Source organism: Hyaena hyaena, unplaced genomic scaffold (assembly GCF_003009895.1).
Source record: "Hyaena hyaena isolate Hyena2069 unplaced genomic scaffold, ASM300989v1 scaffold_128, whole genome shotgun sequence".
NCBI lineage: Eukaryota > Metazoa > Chordata > Mammalia > Carnivora > Hyaenidae > Hyaena > Hyaena hyaena.
This window is the reverse complement of record NW_024080760.1, coordinates 1,816,241-1,835,176: the sequence shown is the minus strand read 5'-3', so window position 1 is coordinate 1,835,176 and position 18,936 is coordinate 1,816,241. Positions and strand designations below refer to the sequence as shown.

Here is an 18,936-nt window from a genome sequence, read left to right as displayed (position 1 = left end):
TTAAATTTTGGGTGGGACGTAATTTTTAATTTTTAAACACATTTTTAGTTATTTTGCAAGAGAGCGAGAAAGCGTGCACAAGTAGAGGAGGGGCAGAGAGAGAGAGAGAGAGAGAGAGAGAGAGAGAGAGAGAGAATCCCAAGCAGGCTCTACCATGAGCCCAGAGTCCGACTCAGGGCTCCATCTCACCATCCGTGAGATCATGATCTGAGCCGGAATCAAGAGTCGGATGCTTAACTCACTGAGCCACCCAAGTGCTCCACCTTTTTAAAATTGTTTATTTATTTATGGATGAAAAGTGACCTTTTACTTATTTTTCTCAGCTCTCTACTTTATTTCTCCTTCTCTCTGGTGATATTATTTGTCTTTTCAGTTGTAAGGAAACAATCAGATTCCACTCCAAGCCCTCATTCTAACACCCTTGCTCTGAAGCATCTTCCTCACTCACCATCTGATTGGATCAACTCACCGATGTTTTCTTTCTTTTTCTTTCTTTCTTTCTTTCTTTCTTTCTTTCTTTCTTTCTTTCTTTCTTTCTTTCTTTCTTTCTTTCTTTCTTCCTTCCTTCCTTCCTTCCTTCCTTCCTTCCTTCCTTCCTTCCTTCTTTCTTTCTTTCTTTCTTTTTTTGTGAAGTTTACAGTACAGGGTCAAGTTACCCGCCCGTGTTCTTCCCGGGCTGCTCCTACCCACGGACACGTCTGAGGTGTGGTGAGACAGTCAGAGACATAAAGACACATGTGGGAATAAATGTGTAAATGTATTTAGACTGTATTTGGGCAAACTGGGCTTTCACCACCCTCTAAATTCAACAGAGATGACTACGCAGACCAAACAGTGGTTAGCCGTTGACAACAAAAACCATTTGCAGCCCAAATTAGACACAACAAATCTGGGAAAGAATTTTTAGACCTCCAAACCTTGCAACCCACCCCTCACCCCAGACTACTTTAGGCATCAGAAGAGAAGGGAAGCGTGCACGCCGAGAGGAGGAGGAGGCGGAGCAGATTCCTTGGGCTGCAGCAGGTGAAAAACACATTTGCCAAGGCAGAGCTTGTTTGCGGATGGGGATGAAAAGGTGGGGCTGTTTGTAGGTCAAGGCCCTCGGTCCTGTGTCTCTCCTGGACGGCCACCAGGAAAAGCTGCCGGAGCTAAGCGGGGGCTGCGTTATCCTCATGCCAATGTGTCTGGTAACAAAGAAGGAAAACTCTGGGTTTCAGAGCGTGAGACTGGCCACCACTGAGGCTGCAAAAGCCAGGGGAGTGGCTGGGCTTGGAGAACCTGGGTGGGCCTGGGGAGGCGGTCCCCTGCTGGACCGCAGAGCCTCCACCGCCCCCAGGGGGCGCTGTCTCGCGGCTCCCAAGAAGCAATGGACGCCTATGGTGGCCCCATCTTCAGATGTTTTAAGAAGTGCTGTAAAAGCTCTTGATTTTCAAATACTGGCAACCGCTCCAGAGCTGTGTACAGGCTGAAGCAAACTAACCTGTCTGCTGGGTCCAGCTTTCCCGGGGCAGCTTCTGAAATTCGAGGTGGGGGCTGACTTTTATCTTACCTCCGACGCTGGGGTGTCAGGGGTGGGTTGAGAACCTGCGTGTATCCACGTTCCCGCCTCTGCCCGAATCTTCCTACCGCTAAATTAATCTAGCCTAAGAACTCCTTTGCGGCTTTGAGAAAAGCGAAGCTCAAAAATCAAAGTACCAACCCAGACAAAAACCTTCCAGGTAGAAGCCTCAAAGATTGAGCTTTTACTTTTATTTTTTAGGTATTTTGTCATGTCCCAGAATGGTTGGTCATGTTAAAATCACAGGTGTAATAATAGTCACTGATGCTCAGGAGACGCTCCCAGGACAGCACAGGCTTGGATGGGAAAGGACAAACGGAGGCAGACAAGTGACGTACCCAAGGCCACCCAGGAGGCTGAGAGTGCCTAGGCGAGGCCAGATTTATGCCCCCCCCCCCAACTTTCAGTTTGGGGCCTGTATTCCCAATCTGCCCCTGGAGTTTGGAACGTCCAGACAACGGCTCGGTGAGGCTCCCTGGGAAGCAAGGTTTGCAGAGAAAAGCATCATGCGTGGGAGGGAAGCTTGAAGTCAGAGGGCACCCCCTTGGTCCCCAGCAGCAGGCCATGGTGGCACCTCTAAGTCTGCACACTGACCAAGCAAGGACTGTCAGTGGGAGCCCGAATGCAGAAGAGGCCAGCATGTCTGGGAGTGAGGACCAGCATCAGAAAACACACACGGCACAGAAGTCTCAAATTCCAGGCAAGTGCTGTAGCCATTCCATCATCCAGGGCTTCTAAAGGTTGGCGCCCTCCTCTCCCCTGCACAGCGTGGCTTCACCATCACAGCATATCTGGGCAAAGGGAAGAAGAGGAAGGCAACAACAAACAAAAAAAAAATCCAAAAACAAAAAAACAAAAGGCAAGGTAGAGCTCCCAAGCCTGAGATTAAGCCCTAAGGGGCTGGCTGGTAATCACCATGGTGGGAGCAGATCTGTCCCCACACTCGCCTTGCTTTTCCTGCGGATACCAAAGTACCTCTCTCCCCCACAAGCACACGTGAACCTTTCACTTTGTTCCCTAGAGCTCAGACACCGGGGCTGCGTGGAAAGATCTGGGAGTTTGCAGAGCATTGTGGGTACTGACATGCAAATAAGAAGCGCAACCAAGCGTGTCCCACATTGCTTCAGAGGACCTGAATTTTTTATGGTTTGTATGTGCTTTTTGATGTTTTCATTGTCTCCAGCATAACTGATATGCATTTCGATTCTGACAAGTAGAAGTTTCTGGGTGTTGTTTTTTTTTTTTTTTCCTTTTCCTGGAGCTGGTCTTCTCTACCTCAAAACAAAACAAAACAAAAATAAGGGGGAAAAAAACAAAATAAGACACAAAAAAATCTGGCGTAACAAACTGAGGTTACTTGAAGTGAAATATTTTAAGCAATCCAACCACAGATGCAACCAGGAAAGGAAAACATGTTGATTCTCTTAAATTCCTTGGAGGAAAGCAGCTCCAACTTTCCCACCTCACTTAAAGGGGCAACTTCCAAAAGGCTGGGGGGTAGAGGGGGGCAGTGCTTTTCTTTTTTTTTCATGGTGGTCAGTGGTGTAGAAGCCGTTTCTATTATTGAAATACACCCCCCACCGCCATCTGCTGGCATTTGGTCTTAATGAAGTTGGGGAAGTTCATTTGGAAAAAGTGAGAGCCTCACTGGACCTCCCCCACTACGTACACACACAGACACACTTCAAGTGTGTGCTTTTAAGGGAACTATTTTCATTTTACAGCCATTTGCCCTTAAAGGATCCAGAACACCATCCACCCACGCCAAATACCTCAGATTCAGTGGTTTTTCTGGTTTGGCTCAAGGAAGGAATTGCTGGACAAATCACAAGAAAGTCATTGCTGAGAGAAGCCTGCTAATTCCCTGCCCCCCATCTCAGGTGACTAAGATTGTCAGGTAACGGGCTGAGTCTGAGAGGACCTGTCTGAACCTGGACGTGGGACCTTCCACGCATTCCAGTTTCGTTCCAACCTTAGCCACACGAAGAGAAAACAGGGCATATCCTGGGAACGTGAACGCGATGGCAATGTCTCTGAAATTCCTAACAAACCTTGCATCCTGCTTGCCGTTCTGCTCATCCAAGGACTCACAGCGCGTTGCTCCGGGCTCCATATGCCTCCTTCGTCCAAACTCAGCATCATTCTTTGCTTTCAGCACCGCGCTGTGGTTCTGTGGGCCTTGGACAGCTTCCCTACCCCCCCTGCCCAGTGCCCCCCCCTCCCCACCCTCCATCTCCTGGGGCTGAGACCCAGTTGCTCTTTCACTGGGTCTTTGGAACTTCCTCCCACATTCCTTACCTTCGCTGAAATTTCCCCACAGACTCCAAGTGCCTCCAGGCTCCCAGGCCAGAGCTTGGTGGCACCGTCAGGCTCAGAACTGCTCCTCTGACAGCTTCTGTCGCCGTCCTCAGCAAACAGCCCCCTTCCTGGCTCCCAGTCAGTGTCGGAAGGATTTCTGAATGAAAGGAGGCAGCCCTCCATTGTTTAGCAAATGGCTTCGGACACTTGGCATCTAATTTCCACTCAAGGCCTAAGAGGTAGGGATTCTCATTTTCATTTCACAGGTGATAAATTTGAGGCCCAGAGAGGGTACACGACTTGCTCAAAGTCCCCAATTGCTAAGTGTCCAAAGTTCGGGGAGATCTCCCAGTGACACACCCTTTCCCCAGAAGAAACACCTTTGAGTCCTCCATTTTCAAACCACTCCCACAAATGACATTTCTGGGACCTCCGCAATGACCCCCGTCGGGCAGGTATTAATAATAACCCTGTGTTACAAATGCAGGGCCGAGTACCATAAATCCCTGTATTTCTACTGCTGGTCTGTTCTCTTTTTTTCCAGAACCTTCTTTGAAAGACCACAACAACTGCAGTGATTAAGAAGGAGTCTGAGTCTCCCATAGCATAAGCTCCTGGGAGGGGGAGGAAGGTCAAGTGAGGAATTTGAAGAAGCCGTGTTAACCTTTTCAATTACAAACCGCCTGTAGGGACTTGATTCACGAAACCATGCTGAAGACCACAAGCATTTATGATCCTTCTAAATATACCCGGTGAGGCTCCGGAAGTATTTCAGGTAGTCAGAACCCAGCTCTTAAGACACATAAATACATTTAAAATAGGAGTAACTGTTTCCACCTTTCTTTTTTTTTTTTTAAAATGAGTCAATGTACTCCAAATAGAAATGTTGGCGGCCACCCTTTCATACCACTATTTATATTTAACTTATCAGCATATAAATGGAAGCTCGGTAGGTTCACCTAACAGGTCTTGGGTTATTTGCTTTCAACTTCAGAGCCAGACAGTCCTGAGTTCCTAGTGACAATAAAAATAAAGAGAGACATCGTAAGCGTTCTCACCTCATCTGCGGCTTTCAGCTATCGAAGCCTTCAGTATATCCAGTTTTCTCCCACCGGAGCATTTGAGAGGTTTCCCGTGGGGAAAGGAGGGAGATGTCAAATGGGCTCAGCTTTTCAGAGAATGAAAAGGAAGGGGACTTCTGGAGAGATGCTTTGTCCCGGTGGCTACAGTAGGGCTCTAGGAAAACGCAACCGGAGCAAATCAGGGCGAACGCAAAAAGAAACCATATTCCTAACTTCAAATAAGAGCTGTCCGAACTCCCCGCGCCCAGCCCCTCCCCAGCACCCTCACATTGTTTGGATTTCAGGCTCTTGAAGAAAATGTATTTCTTTTGACATTTAATAATGTCTGTTGACATGCAACATCCCTGCTAGGGCTTTTCTTTCCTTTTCTTTCTTTCTTTCTTTCTTTTTTTTTTTTTTTTTTATTAAATGATGTAAGTTCTGTAACTGATACCGGTTGTCATCAAACATCATAAAGCCAATCATGCCTCAAGTCATCAATATTTATTGTCCCCGGTGGGGGAGAGGCTGTTTTCAGTTTGGGGCAGATGGGTTTCATTTTTAAGTGGGATAGTTAAAGCAGACGCACCTAGGAGCAAATGTCAGGCCGGCAAGATTCTGCCGACAGGGTACAATTGAGATGTTCGCGCAGCTGGAGGGAAGGGGATGGGGGAGAGAAGGAGCTGCAAGGAGGAGAGGAGGCACAGACCGCAGAGGGGGAAGGAAAGGAAATGGGAAAAGAGGAAGAGAAAAAAGAGTGTATGCTCCTGGAGGTGTAGCGCTGACAATAACAGAAACCTCCTCTAAAGGATGTCCAGAAACACTTGGGGGAAGCGAGGGGAGGGCAGGCTGAGCGGGGCAGAGAAAGGTCAGGTGGAGAAAGTGAAAGTGAAGTGCAAGAGAAGAAGAAACTGGGAAAGAGAACCTGAAAGAGAAAGTAAAAGGAAACAAGTGAGACAAGATGTGAGAGAAAGTGAAAGCTGAACCACGAGAAAGGAAAAGAAAAAAAATGATAGTAAAGTAGAAAGTGAAAAGGGAAGAGGAAAGGGATGGGGAGAGCAGTGGAGAGAGACAGTAAGGGAGGGAGGGAGTGGAGAGGCAGGGGCAGAAAGTCCAGCCTGGTGACAGGCCCCGGTGGGTAGGGGTGGGGACGTCTCTGGGCAGGCCAGTCCCCATCAGGGTCAGTCAGGAGAGGGTGGGGTTTTGTCTTTGGCACCCTCACCCACCTTACCTGTGCCCCCTCCCCCTCTTAGAAGTTCTCCTATTGCACACAGGCTTCTGGAAGGTTCTAGAATTTTCTCACACTCAACCCTCAGGAAAGGCTCTGAGTATTTTATTCACACTGAGGCATAAATGACTAATAAATCTCAGTGAGATACTTCTGGCCGGGCTCAAGTTTTCCTTGTTCAGTTTTCGTTCCAATGGCAAATTCTGAGACATTTGTCAGCCAGGCAGGGAAATTTTTAGGGGATGTGAAGAGTCTCATCCCATAATCAAGTCTATCCTGCTTCCTGACTGTTCTCTGAGGCATACAGTTTGCAGACCCAAAGTCCCTTTTTGGAGTAATAGATGGGGAACGTGTGACAGATCCTTGGGCCCCTGGGATAAACCTTGGGTCCAGAGGCTTCTGCTTGGGACCCCTCCTGGGCTGCTGAACAGAAGGACCAGAAAGTGGGCATCTGGGGGACAGGGGATGAGAAGCCCTGTCCTTTGTCCTTGGGGCTCACTGGAACCCTTGCAGAGCCCAGGGCCTGGGAGGGAGGAAGGGCCAGGAATGGACCGTCTACAGTGTCCTTAAACATCCAAATTCTGCCCACGCCGGCTTTGGTGCTGACGTCAAAGTCAGAGGGAAGAAAGGAAGAAGGAAGGAAAAACCTTAATAAAGAGAATTTCCAAAAAAACTCCTGGAGAAAAATAAATAGGTCAGACCTCAAAGCAGCCCAGCAAAACACTCCTTAATGGTCCAGCCCTCCACTTGCGTTTTTGAAATTACAGGCCTGCGTATTTACGTAACCTGGCCTGAGAGGTAAAAGCACGGATGAGGGTTCTGAGGCACAGAGGGCCCCTGCGCAGGGTCTCAGAGCATGTCAGGGGCGTTAGAGGCGCCAGGCCTGAGGGTCTCATCCACATCCGCCACCTTCTTTCCCTCCTTGTAAGAATGAGAGACGAGGGGCTGGTGTTAGTGCTCCAAGCCCCCATGACGGGCCTCTACTTCCCCCACCTTGTCTTGTGCTTTCCGAAGTGGAAAGAAATTGCATTCTGTAGCCCTCCCGCCCCACTTCCTGAATTTTCCAGTCCGATCTGGACAGGTTCCAGGACTGAATGCCACCGGTCTCTCCTGTTGGCCCGCATTCGGGCAGCCCTGGAGCTCATTTACAGCCCCACCTTGAGTCACCTGAAATGGCTCCAGGCCATTCCGGCCCAGGCACCCAGCTAGCAACCCAGAGCTCACTGAGGACACTGGGTGCCTGTATTTCTGGAGAACCATGCTCTGTGCTGACTGCCGGCACCAAAGCTGGACAGGTCATCTCCCCACATCCTCACTAGCATTTTGTCTTTTCTTTCGGACTCTTCAAGTTTTTGCCAGTCAGTATCTCATTGCTTGTTTTATTTTATTTCCAATTTTTTAATGTTTATTTCTTTTTGAGAGAGACAGATCGTGAGCAGGGAAGGGGCAGAGAGAGAGGGAGACACAGAATCCAAAGCAGACTCCAGGCTCTGAGCTGTCAGGACAGAGCCTGATGTGGGGCTTGAACCCACCAGCCGAGAGATCATGACCTGAGCCGAAGGCGGGCACTCAGCCAACAGAGCCACTCAGGGGCCTCTCATTGCTAATTTAAATGACATATTTCTAATTACCGATGAGGTAAAACAGTTCTCCATAAATGTACTAGCCAGTTAGCTCCCTCTTCTAGGAATGGTGCACATCTTTCCATCAGATTTCCCGTGTTTCTCTCATTCACTTGCGGTATCTTGCATTCTAGGGTCTATGCCTCTTTCAGTTTCAGACAATGTTCATTATCTCCTCCCCATCGGCCTCCATCAGGTAAGTGTGGTTTCAGTGGCCATGTTTGAACAGATCTTTTTCATTTTGATGTAGTCAAGTTCACCAATCTTTGCCATATGGTTTACATTTTTGGTGTCTAATTAAAGAAATCTTTACCACCCTAATGTCAAAAAGATATTCTTTTACATATTCTTCTATTGAAGACGTAGCATTTTTCCTTCAAATTTAGGCCTTTTTTGAGTTTATTTTTGAATGTGGTTTGAATTAGAGCCACGAGTTTTTTCATCCAGTGAGCCAGTTCCCCAACAAAATATACTAAATAATTCATTTTTTTCCTCCACTGAATCCTAGTGCCCCCTTTTAAAAATGATATATCATGGGTCTCTTTCTAAATGTTTTTTCTTAATTCTATTTGTCTATTTCTGGACTAGAACCCCACTTTTTTATTACCATGCCATTGTAGAATGTCTTGTTTTTATGCTTTTTTTAAGTGTCAAATTAAAGTAAGTTTTACTCCGGCTGCTTTAGTCTTACTCTGATGAAGTAACTCTTTTTTAAAAATTTTTAACATTTTTATTCATTTTTTGAGAGACAGAGACAGACTGTGAGCAGGGGAGGGGCACAGAGAGAGGGAGACACAGAATCCGAAGCAGACTCCAGGCTCTGAGCTGTCAGCACAGAGCCCGACGCGGGGCTCGAACCCATGAACTGTGAGATCATGACCTGAGCCGAAGTTGGCCGTTCAACTGACTGAGCCACCCAGGCGCCCCACTACATTGTGACTGTTTCAATGGCTCTGCCAAAAATCCCAAATGTTCAAGAAGGATTATTCTTTAGGTGGTCAGAATTCAAATGCCTCTCAGCCTTGCATGAACCCTGAAAATTGTTTACCTCACAATAGAAACTTACAGGAAAATTCTTTTCCTGGCCTCATGGAGTTTCACTTGACGTGTGCAAGTTTGAGCGTGGAAACTTGTGGAGTTCTTTCTGCATCTAAACTTCTTCCCCTCTGGTTCTCTGCCCACAGGGTCCAGTCTCCTCAGCCTCTCCAAAGCCTCTGTTTCCTTTCTTCTCAACTCAGTGAGGCAGCTATGAACTGCTTGAGACTCTCCTGTATGTGGTGTATTCTAGAATGTTCCTCCAGGAAGAAGGGCAGGGATCATGGGGCTTACCTCATTTGTTTGCTTTTTCTCAGAGACCACAGTTCTGTGCTGCCTGCTGCCTTTTGTTCAATGCCTGAAAGCAGCTTCGCGTATTTTATCCTGTTTTCTAGTTGTTTATGGTAGGATGGTAAGTCCTATCCCAGTAACTTCAACAGGACCATTAGGTGGAAGTCAGAGATGACTTTTTTCATTGACATACATAAATTACTCTTGCATCTGGTAGTCTTGTGAACACCTCTGAGCCTTAAGAGTTTTTCCATTGATCATTACCATTTAAAAATTTTTTGTTTAATGTTTATTTATTTTTGAGAGAGAGACAGCATGAGCAGGGGAAGAGAGAGGGAACAGGCAAAGAGAGAGGAAGACACAGAGTCCAAAGCAGGCTCCAGGCTCTGAGCTGTCAGCACGGAGCCCGACGCGGGGCTTGAACCCACAAACCATGAGACCATGACCTGAGCCGAAGTTGGACACTTAACCGACCGAGTCACCCAGGCGCCTCTGATCATTACCATTTGTAAAGAAAGGCAGTTTTTCTTTTAATTGTTATAATTTCCATGTTTTGTTTCTCTTCTATTGTTGTATTGAACAGAAATCTTATACTTTAGTGTGTGGGTGTGTATATATATAGTACATAAATTTATTATATATATTAAATATTTTTTAAAAGGAACCTTACCTTTTTTTCTGAGTTAAAAATTAAAACGAGATGTTGAACTTTATTAAGATCATATCCTGGATATATTGAGATAACCATGTAATTTTTCTTTTTAGTACAATCTGGTGAACAACATTGCTAAGATTTCTGAAGTGAAACTATCTTTACACTCTGAAATACAGCTTACTTTGCTATTATTTAACTTAGCTACAGTGTTGAATTTGGTTGGCTAATCTTTCCGGAGCTAGTATATTTTTACTGTTTTATCTAAGTGTTCCGTGGAGGCATATCCCTCCCACAAAATATGTTTGACAACTTTCTCTCCTTCTGATTTCTGAAACAATTTGTATAAAGTAGGGATTGTCTCTTAATTTGACAATTTAATAGAACTTACTTCCAAAATATTTTTATACTGGAGCTTAACATGACTTTATTAGTTATTTCTATTCTTTTTACCAGTTATTACTCTATTAGTTATTTCTATTCTATACTTCTATTTTTCTTACCCCAATATTTTGGTTTTCATATTTTTCTGATAATTTTTTCATTTTGCTTAAGTCTTCTGATTTTTGGTACACAGTTGTTCATAATATTTTTTATGACTCTCTGCTGCATCTGTGTAAGTATTTATCTGCTTTCATCATGTATCCACTTATTTATATCTTCACTCCCTTTTTCAAAAGTAGATTTTTCATGAGAGATCCTTATGGTGAAGGATCTGATCAGTGTCTCGACCAGGGTAGTGGACACACAAATCTAAACGTGACAAAATTGCAGAGAACTAAGTACACACACATGCACACACACACACAAATGACAGTAAAACTGAGAAATTTTAAATAAAGTCAGTATATTTTATTCATGTCAAGATCCTGGTTGTGCTTTGTGCTATGGTTTTGCAAAATGTTACCTTTAGGAGAAACTGAGGAAAGGGGAAATGAGACTCTACATTATTTGCTTTGATTGCATGTAAATCCACAATTCTCTCAACCAAAATTTCAGTGAAAGAAATCAGTTTTGCGAGATGTTTGTCCCTCCTTGTTAATGTTTTCAAAATGCCAGCTTTTGGTCTTGTTAGCTTATCTGTTTTTTTTTTTTTTTTCCTGTCCTCTCTTTCATTCATTTCTTTTGTATTTATTTTTTCTTCCCAACATGCTTTTCTGAGATTTCTTTTTTGCTACTTAAAAAGTGTAAAAGCTTAAATATCAAAGCTTAGATGATTTGTTTTCAGGGCTTTATTTTTCCTTTTTGACAAATGTATTTAATGCCATATGTTCCCTCTTTTATCCATTGCACAAATTTGACATATAGTGTTTTCATTTGCTTTTAGCTTTAAGTATTTTAGAACTTCCTTTCTGATTTTCTCTCTGACTCAAGAGTAATTAAATAGCCCATTTTTTTAGTTACCTAACAGATGTAATATTTTTAAACTAATAATTAGATACTGGTTTTTTATTTTCCAAACACAATGAGAAAACATTGTCTGGTTTCTTTCCTTGGAATTTATTGAGGCTTCTTTTGTAGCTAAATCTGTAACAGTTTTGTTTAGGTTCTGTGTGTGCTCAAAACATGATGTATTGTCTGTGTTAAATGCTTTGTTCTATAAACACCGAATTTGAGTTAGTAATTATGTATATTTCGATTGCTTGGTTTTTATTCATGTGTTTGTTTTTTACTTTCGATCAGTCTGGAATCTCTGTTTATTTTTTATCAGTGAATTTCACCTATTTACAATTACTAGTATATGAGGACTCATTTCTGTCACCTTATTCGTGTACTTCCATTTATCTCACTGGCTTAGGTCAAGTTCTCTAGAAGCAGAGCCTGAGACAGGAATTCTTATCCAAGGGACGTATCAGAGGAGGGGCCTCAGGAGAGGGAGGATCCAGATGCAGAACGGGGTGGGGAAAACTGAGTTAGACCGCATTTCCAGCTGGAGATGCACTTCCACCGGGGAGGCTGGAGCTCACCCTGAGGCTTCCCTGTCTCCCCCAACCCCCAGCCACTGGCCAGCACTGCTGTGCCTCCCACGGGAGTAACACCATCAGTGGTCTGCCCTGGGCAACGTGAGACAGAGAAAAGAGCAAATATTAAAAGCACTCCCACACCCTGGGAACCAACCCTCTTTCACTTGGGGTGCTCCCACTCCCCAGCCTGGAGACCCATCATCTTCCGCCTCCTTCGGAGTTTTCAACTCGCGCACTCTCACTTTGCGTTTTCCACCCACCTTGCTCTGGGCCTGCGTGGCATCTGCAGAGCTGGGGACAGGGCAGGGGGCGGTGGCCTCTGCCAGCTGGCCATCTCGTCCTACCCTTATTTATTTATTTATTTATTTATTTATTTATTTATTTTTATTTATTTATTTGAGAGTGAGAGAACGAGTTGGGAAGAGGAGCAGAGGGAGAGAGGCAGACAGAAACTTAAGCAGGCTCCACACTGAGCACAGAGCCTGTTACAGAGCTTGATCCCAGACCCTGGGATCATGACCTGAGCAGAAATCAAGAGTTGGGAGGTCAGGGACGCCAGGGTGGCTCAGTCTGCAAGGTGTTCGACTCTTGATGCCAGGCGGGGCTCTGTGCTGACAACATGGAGCCTGCTTGCAATCTCTCTCTCTCTCTGCCCTTGCCTCATTCTTTCTCTTTAAATAAATAAATAAACTTAAAAAAAAAAGATTAGATAAAGAGTCAGAAGCTCAACCGACTGAGCCACCCAGGCACCTCTCAGCCCACCCATTCCATTTCTCCTCATCGTCTAGTGCTGTGGACCCTCCTCCGAGGACTCTGGCCCAGCTCTGCTGGGTGGGTGGAAAGTTAACCTGGGTGACTGCCTATGCTCGGAGGACCAACCCCCCGTCCTGTCCAACACTATCCATTCTCCCTTCCCCTAGGATGAGGGCTGTCCCAGGAGGCTTCCCCACCTCCCATGTAAGTAGATTCTTGCTGGGTGGGCCCCCAGTCCTTCAGACTGGACCTCACATGCCTGCGTCTTCGGGGGATGGGAGTTCAGACTTGAGCCACAATCCTCCCCCACCTCTACTGTATTATGCATACTCTAAGCTGCCCAAAATTGTTCAAGGTGGCTCATAATAAAAAAGGAACATGTAAAGTTAGAAACAAAACAATATACAAATAAAGTTCAAGAGACGCCAAGTCACATGCACGTGCATGGAGAGGTAAAAGAATTCTTTCAGGAAAACACTGCTGGATTTCAGTCCCAACTTCTTTTCTTTTCTTTTCTTTTCTTTTCTTTTCTTTTCTTTTCTTTTCTTTTCTTTTCTTTTCTTTTCTTTGAGAGAGAGACAGCATGAGCAGGGGAGAGTCAGAGAGAGAGGGAGACACAGAATCTGAAACAGGCTCCAGGCTCTGAGTTGGCCGTCAGCACAGAGCCCAACGCGGGGCTCGACCCGATGAACTGTGATATCATGACCTGAGCCGAAGTCGGATGCTTAACCAACTGAGCCATCCGGGCACCCCAGTCCCAACTTTTCCTGGCAGCTAAGGTAAACCGGGAGGCACCAGGCCACCTTCAACTGGGGATTATCACTGAATGCGTTCGTTTGGAAAATCGGCAGCAAACACTTCTAATTTGAAAGATGTATATATTTTGGGGAGAGAGAGAGCACAAGCTACAAAGGGGCAGAGAGAGAGGGACAGAGAGGATCTGAAGCAGGCTCTGCACTGACAGCAGCGAGCCCAGTGCGGGGCTCATACCCATGAACCATGAGATCATGACCTGAGCTGAAGTCAGACGCTCAACCGACTGATCCACTCAGGTGCCTCAGACATTTCTAATTTTTAAATTCCTCTTCATCAAAGGCCTGTCCATCTATAAATAGTTTTTCCTTCAAACTCACTTGACAAGGAAAAGAATATTCCCTGACGTTCTCTTTGCATCTGCTTTCGGCTCAATGACTGCTCCATGATGATCCGTGAGGGTCTATGATGCTGGAAGGGGGCCAAGAGCTATGAGAGAAGGAGGTAGTCACCCCAGAGGAGCATGTTGTGGGTGCACCTGGAGACTGGGCTCTGTGTCCTCAGCTTCCTGTCCCCGCTCGGCCTCGGAAAAGCTAAGTGACCCTACTAAAGATACTTAACGCCGTATGACCCTACACCTATTTTCCAACCTCTAGGCATCAGTTTCCTCATTTGGAAAATCTGAATAAGACTAGCGCCACCCCCTCCTCGCTGTGCTGTGACAGTGAAATTAGATGATGACCACACAACACACGGCCAGGGATAAAGGAGGGTAAGGTGAGTTACGTGACATCACGGTGGGAGCCAGGATTGACTGACGCGCACTAGTGCCAGACCAGGTGCCGAGGACTTTCTACTCAGTTCTGCACTGAGCTCTCCAGGAGCCCTGGGAGTAGGTGTGCATTTTAATAATGAGGAAACTGCCCACGGGTAGATGCGGGAGCTGGAGCCCAGAGGGAGGGGATGACTTGCTGAAGGACTTTCTTTTTTTGTTGTTGTTGTTAATTTTTTTAACGTTTATTTTTGAGACAGAGAGAGACAGAGTGCAAGTGGGGGAGAGGCAGAGAGAGAGGGAGACCAGAATCTGCAGCAGGCTCCAGGCTCTGAGCTGTTAGCACAGAGCCCTATGTGGGGCTTGAACCCACAAACTGAGAGATCATGACCTGAGTTGAAGTCAGACGCTTAACCGATGGAGCCACCCAGGTGCCCCTCAAGGTCTTGCTAATGAATGTAGAACCGGTACTATTTCAGACGGTGTCCACAGCCAGCTTCGCTTTGCCTTTCTGAGTCCATTTTAGTGTAGGGTTAAAGAAAACTGAAAAATGTGTCTTCACCATCTCCTGACCTGTAGAAACCTCTGTGGGTTCTGGGAAGGAGGTGTAGTATTGGGCTCAAACAGGGTGTGTGTGTGTGTGTGTGTGTGTGTGTGTGTGTTTGTGTGTGTATGTGTGTGTTTGTGTGTGTGTTTCCTGTCCCCACTCCCAGAGCAATTCATTTCCTAGCTTGAATCCTTGGGCTGGGATTTTTTGTTGCAAACTATCCCCATTTCACAAGTAGCCTCAAGCAACAATTAGTCCTGCCTGTAATTTCTGAATCAAATGGTGGCTTTGGGTAAGAACCACTAAGGCAGTTTGGAAGCAGATGTAGCCCGAGGTGGAGTCAGTCCCAGTGTTGAGGGGAGGCCAGGAGGGAGCGGAAGGAAGAAGGGTGGATGCACTGTCGGGTGTACAGCTTGGAGCTCTGCATTAGGAGGTAGAAGAGTAGAGACGCTGTGGTGGGCAGAATAATGACGCCCAAAGGTGCCCACACTCTAATCCTCCAGAACCTGTAAATATTACGTGACACCTCAGAAGGAGCTTTTGCAGATGTGATTAAAGCTCAGTTGACATGGGGACATGATCCATGAGGGTACAAGGTAATCTGTGAGTCCTCAACAGCAAAGAAACTTCCCTAGTCATATATAGGGAGGTATGTCTGCCGAGGGGGCGGGGAGATGCCTGCCAGGGACTTTCAAGATGGGGAAGGAGCCATGAGCCAAGGAATGCAGTGGCTTCTGGAAGCTGGAAAGGGAAAGGAAATGGATTCTCCCCTATAGCCTCCAGAAGGATTTTTTAGCCAGTGAGATCTGTGTCTGACTCCTTAAGATACTGTGTGTGTTTGTTTAAAAAAATTGTTTTTTACATTTATTATTTTTGAGAGAGAGAGACGAGTGGGCAGGGGAGGAGCAAAGAGACAGAGAGGGAGACACAGAATCTGAAGCAGGCTTTAGGCTCTGAGCTTTCAGCACAGAGCCTGACCTGGGGCTGGAACTCGTGAACCTCAAGATCATGACCTGAGCCGAAGTGGGATGCTTAACCGATTGAGCCACCCAGGCGTCCCTAGTGCGTGTTGTTTGAAGCCACTAAGTTAGTATAATTTCCTACAGCAAATGAATGCATTCTGGCTCCAACTCTGCCTTTTGCTAATGCCTCAGCCATGCCATGAGCTCTCTGTGAGCCTCCATGTCTTGATCAGTAAAGCGGAGCCAGAATCACTTCTTAGAATCCCAAACATTCAGGCCCGGACAGCCCCAGGGACCTGAAGTCAGTTCAACAATAACATAAAACTGTGTGGCTCTACCCCTTATGTGCTGAGTCTGCAGGCACCTGGCAAGCCTCCTCCAGGCAGCCTCCCAGGAGAACAAGTCCCTCTGTGCTCTAGGAAGATGCCCAGAGCTTCCTCGCCAGGCTCTGACGTGGCCCCACCGAAAGGATCCTGCTATGGATTTCACAGTCCCTACCGCAGGCCAGCCTCCATGGCGCTCACCCCTGGCTGCCTCCTGGACGCCCCCCTCACCCCTCCCCAGCCTTTTAAAACCACAAAATCCCAGGGCCCACCCCTGATGGGCTGAACAGAATCCCTGTGAGGTCCTACGAATTGCCATTTTGCAAAAGAACATGAGGAAATTGAGGAGACTGAGGATTTAGTCTTTTTCCAATAATTATATCATTCCTATCACTTGGGGCAAGTCATTTGATCTTCTTGGGTCTCATTTTTCTCATTGCGTGGCCTGAAAATGTTGGACTAGCCATCCTTAAGCCTCCCTCCACAACTGAAGATCTCTCGCACACGATTGTATCTTCCTTTCATTTCCTGAAGACACCATAGGACTGTATCCCATCTCAGGGCCATTGCGGCAAGCGTCCATTTTCTCTGTACTCGACAGTCACTGTAGATTTGAGACCCTGGGGTGGATCTAAACTAAGACTAAGACTCTGGCATAGCCCAGAATTTGTTTCCAAATGTATAAATATATATTTTTTAATTCTTAGAAAAGTAAAATAAAAGCAGCTCCACCAGACATTCTGATGAACACGCAGAGATGGAAACCAGAGCCTGAAAAGATGGAGGGTCACTGTGCAAGCATGAGAGTGGGTGGGGGGAGGGAGGGAAAAGGTGAGAGAGAGGGTCGAGGGAGCAGGGAGGGAGAGATGGCGGAGGGTGGGCAAGGGGAGGGGTGCTGTGGGGGGGAAACCAGAAGTTCAGGAAACCCAATCTGCTCCATCTTCAACAAGTATAAAACCTACCTGCTCTGTCTACATCCTCAGGTTAGTGTGAGAAGCAACAGTGTGGTCTATTTGGACCATGCTCTAAACTGCTTAGTGTTACTCAAGACTAAAAGGTTTTCCTTCTTGAGCATGGACCTTAGCAGCCAGCCTTCTGAGACAATGTCGTCATGCTAAGAGAAAAGTGGAGCCTTTGGAGCACCTGGGTGGCTCAGTTGGTTAAGCGTCCGACTCTTGATATCAGCTCAGGTCATTATCTCATGGTCTGTGAGATCGAGCCACACATGGGGCTCCATTCTGACAGTGTGGAGCCTTCTTGGGATTCTCTCTCCCTCTCCCTCTCCCTCTCTCTCTCTCTTCCCCCCCCCCCCACTTCTGCCTGAAGGAGAAAAAACATAAAGGAGAAAAATGAAGCTCAGAGAAGGCAAGTGACCTGTTCAAAGTCACACCCTCTTCCCTGATAATGTCATTGATGGAAATCAAGCCTGTTCTCTTAGTGAGGAGAAGCAGGCTGTGCTACAGTAGGAAAACACCCCCCAAATGCCAGGCTTTATGTGTCCCTCATTCTACAAGTCTGTCATGGGGCGACAGGGGTTCCGATTGTTGGAATTGTGGGGGACCTAGGCTGACAGAGTGGCCATCATTTGAAATCTCATGCGTCACTGTGCTGGAAAGACCCAGAGAGCTCTGGGAGTTCTAGCACTCTGGCCTGAGGTGACACACGTCACTTCTGTTCACACTCTTTAGTAGGAACTCATAACATGGCTCCAACCAACTACATGGGGCCACGCGTAAAAGGAAGCATATGGCCATCAGACCTCTCCACGGAAGGAGCTGAAAATACTTGGCAAATGGAACTATTGCCCATCACATCCATGTTTCCGCCCTGGTCCCCTCCATGCTGCCTCCTCTACGAAACCTTTCTCATCCCATAAACCATATTCCCGAAAGTTCTATGTGACCAAAACTTCAGGGTGCCTTCAACTCTGACCCGTCAGCATTTCGTACAGGCCAGGACCGGTGCTTCATCCCTGAGCCTCAGTGTGCGAAAAACTAATGCTGCTTCCGATGTCATGTGACACTTCATTTCACTTTTCTTTAACAGTTGTAACACATCGACACTATTTAAATGACTTAAAATTGTTTAATCCTTAAAAATGGCTTTGTGGCCATAACTATTATTTCCACATTTTGTGGCTGAGGATGGTGAGGCACAGGGTGACTTCCCCAGGGCCGCAAAGCTATGCAGGAGTCAGTGGGAAGCTGCAGACGCACATCATCCTGACTGTCCGGGTGCCCAGCGCCCACACTGCGCTGCTGCGTATTGCCCCAGCAGGGAGGGCCATAGCTGAGGGCCCCTGACCATGGTCTCATTCTAACCACTCAGCCCAGTGCTCAGCCAGCTCCATGGGGGCCACCCCCCTCTCCTTTTGGGGAGCATCCTAGATCCAGCTCCCTTTTCTGCCAAAATGTGCCTGTCCTGTGTCCAACCCCATTTTCTCAGGGGCTTGCCCTCTGCGGATCTGGTAAATTCCAGGAGAGCTGGGAGGTGCAAAAGATCATTATTTTCCCCTTGACAGTTTTGCTGAAGGCTGGCCCTGCAGCAGATAATCCACCCTGGGCAGAACCAGGCTGGTGGCGCAGGCGGGTGAGTGCTTTGTGATGCAGACGTGCACAGGTTGTTCGGAGCGCTATCTTCTAGCAATCAGCCTCCAAGCACCGGTCCAGGCTCTGCTTCTTCATTTCAAAGGAGATCCTTAGATGAGGAGCCCAGGATGCCGCAGGATTCTGGGGGGGATGAGAGGCTGCGACCATTCTGCTGGGTCGGTGCCCCCATCTTGGAATCGGCAAGTGGCTTCTCTACCTGGAGTCCTTGTGTGGGGGGGGCTTTTGCTGGTGTCCTGATGAGCAAATTCTTTTAACTCAGGCCAAATCTTTCAGTGGGAACGCCATAGAGTTTGCAAGGGAGCTTTCGGAAGCTGAGGGTAAAAACCCACATCGACCACGGGGTTGCTGGACAGAGCTGCCTGCGGAAGTTGCTCTGGCGGGTGGAGGTGGAGCCAACATATCTAGGCTTCATGGCCTCTGCTCTGGGCCGGGCCCAGGAGGATGCTGCACACACCGGGGACCCTCCTCCTGGACTCGCAAAGAAGTGCTCTCTCCAAAGAAAGAATTC

At 46.9% G+C, this 18,936-nt stretch overlaps 1 long non-coding RNA gene across 2 annotated transcripts; it reads right to left on the bottom strand.

Annotated features, from left to right (window-relative positions):
- Positions 1-780: 780 nt before the first annotated feature.
- Positions 781-9,357, bottom strand: LOC120235336. 2 transcript variants are annotated; one of them, XR_005529386.1, is made up of 5 exons: positions 8,834-9,357; positions 4,915-5,092; positions 3,857-4,013; positions 2,153-2,829; positions 781-1,184 (listed from the first exon to the last, which is right to left on the bottom strand). It is a non-coding gene; the product is annotated as an uncharacterized LOC120235336 (long non-coding RNA). The 2 variants fall into 2 exon arrangements; XR_005529385.1 differs by having other exon boundaries at positions 781-2,829.
- Between the last annotated feature and the right edge of the window lie 9,579 nt (positions 9,358-18,936).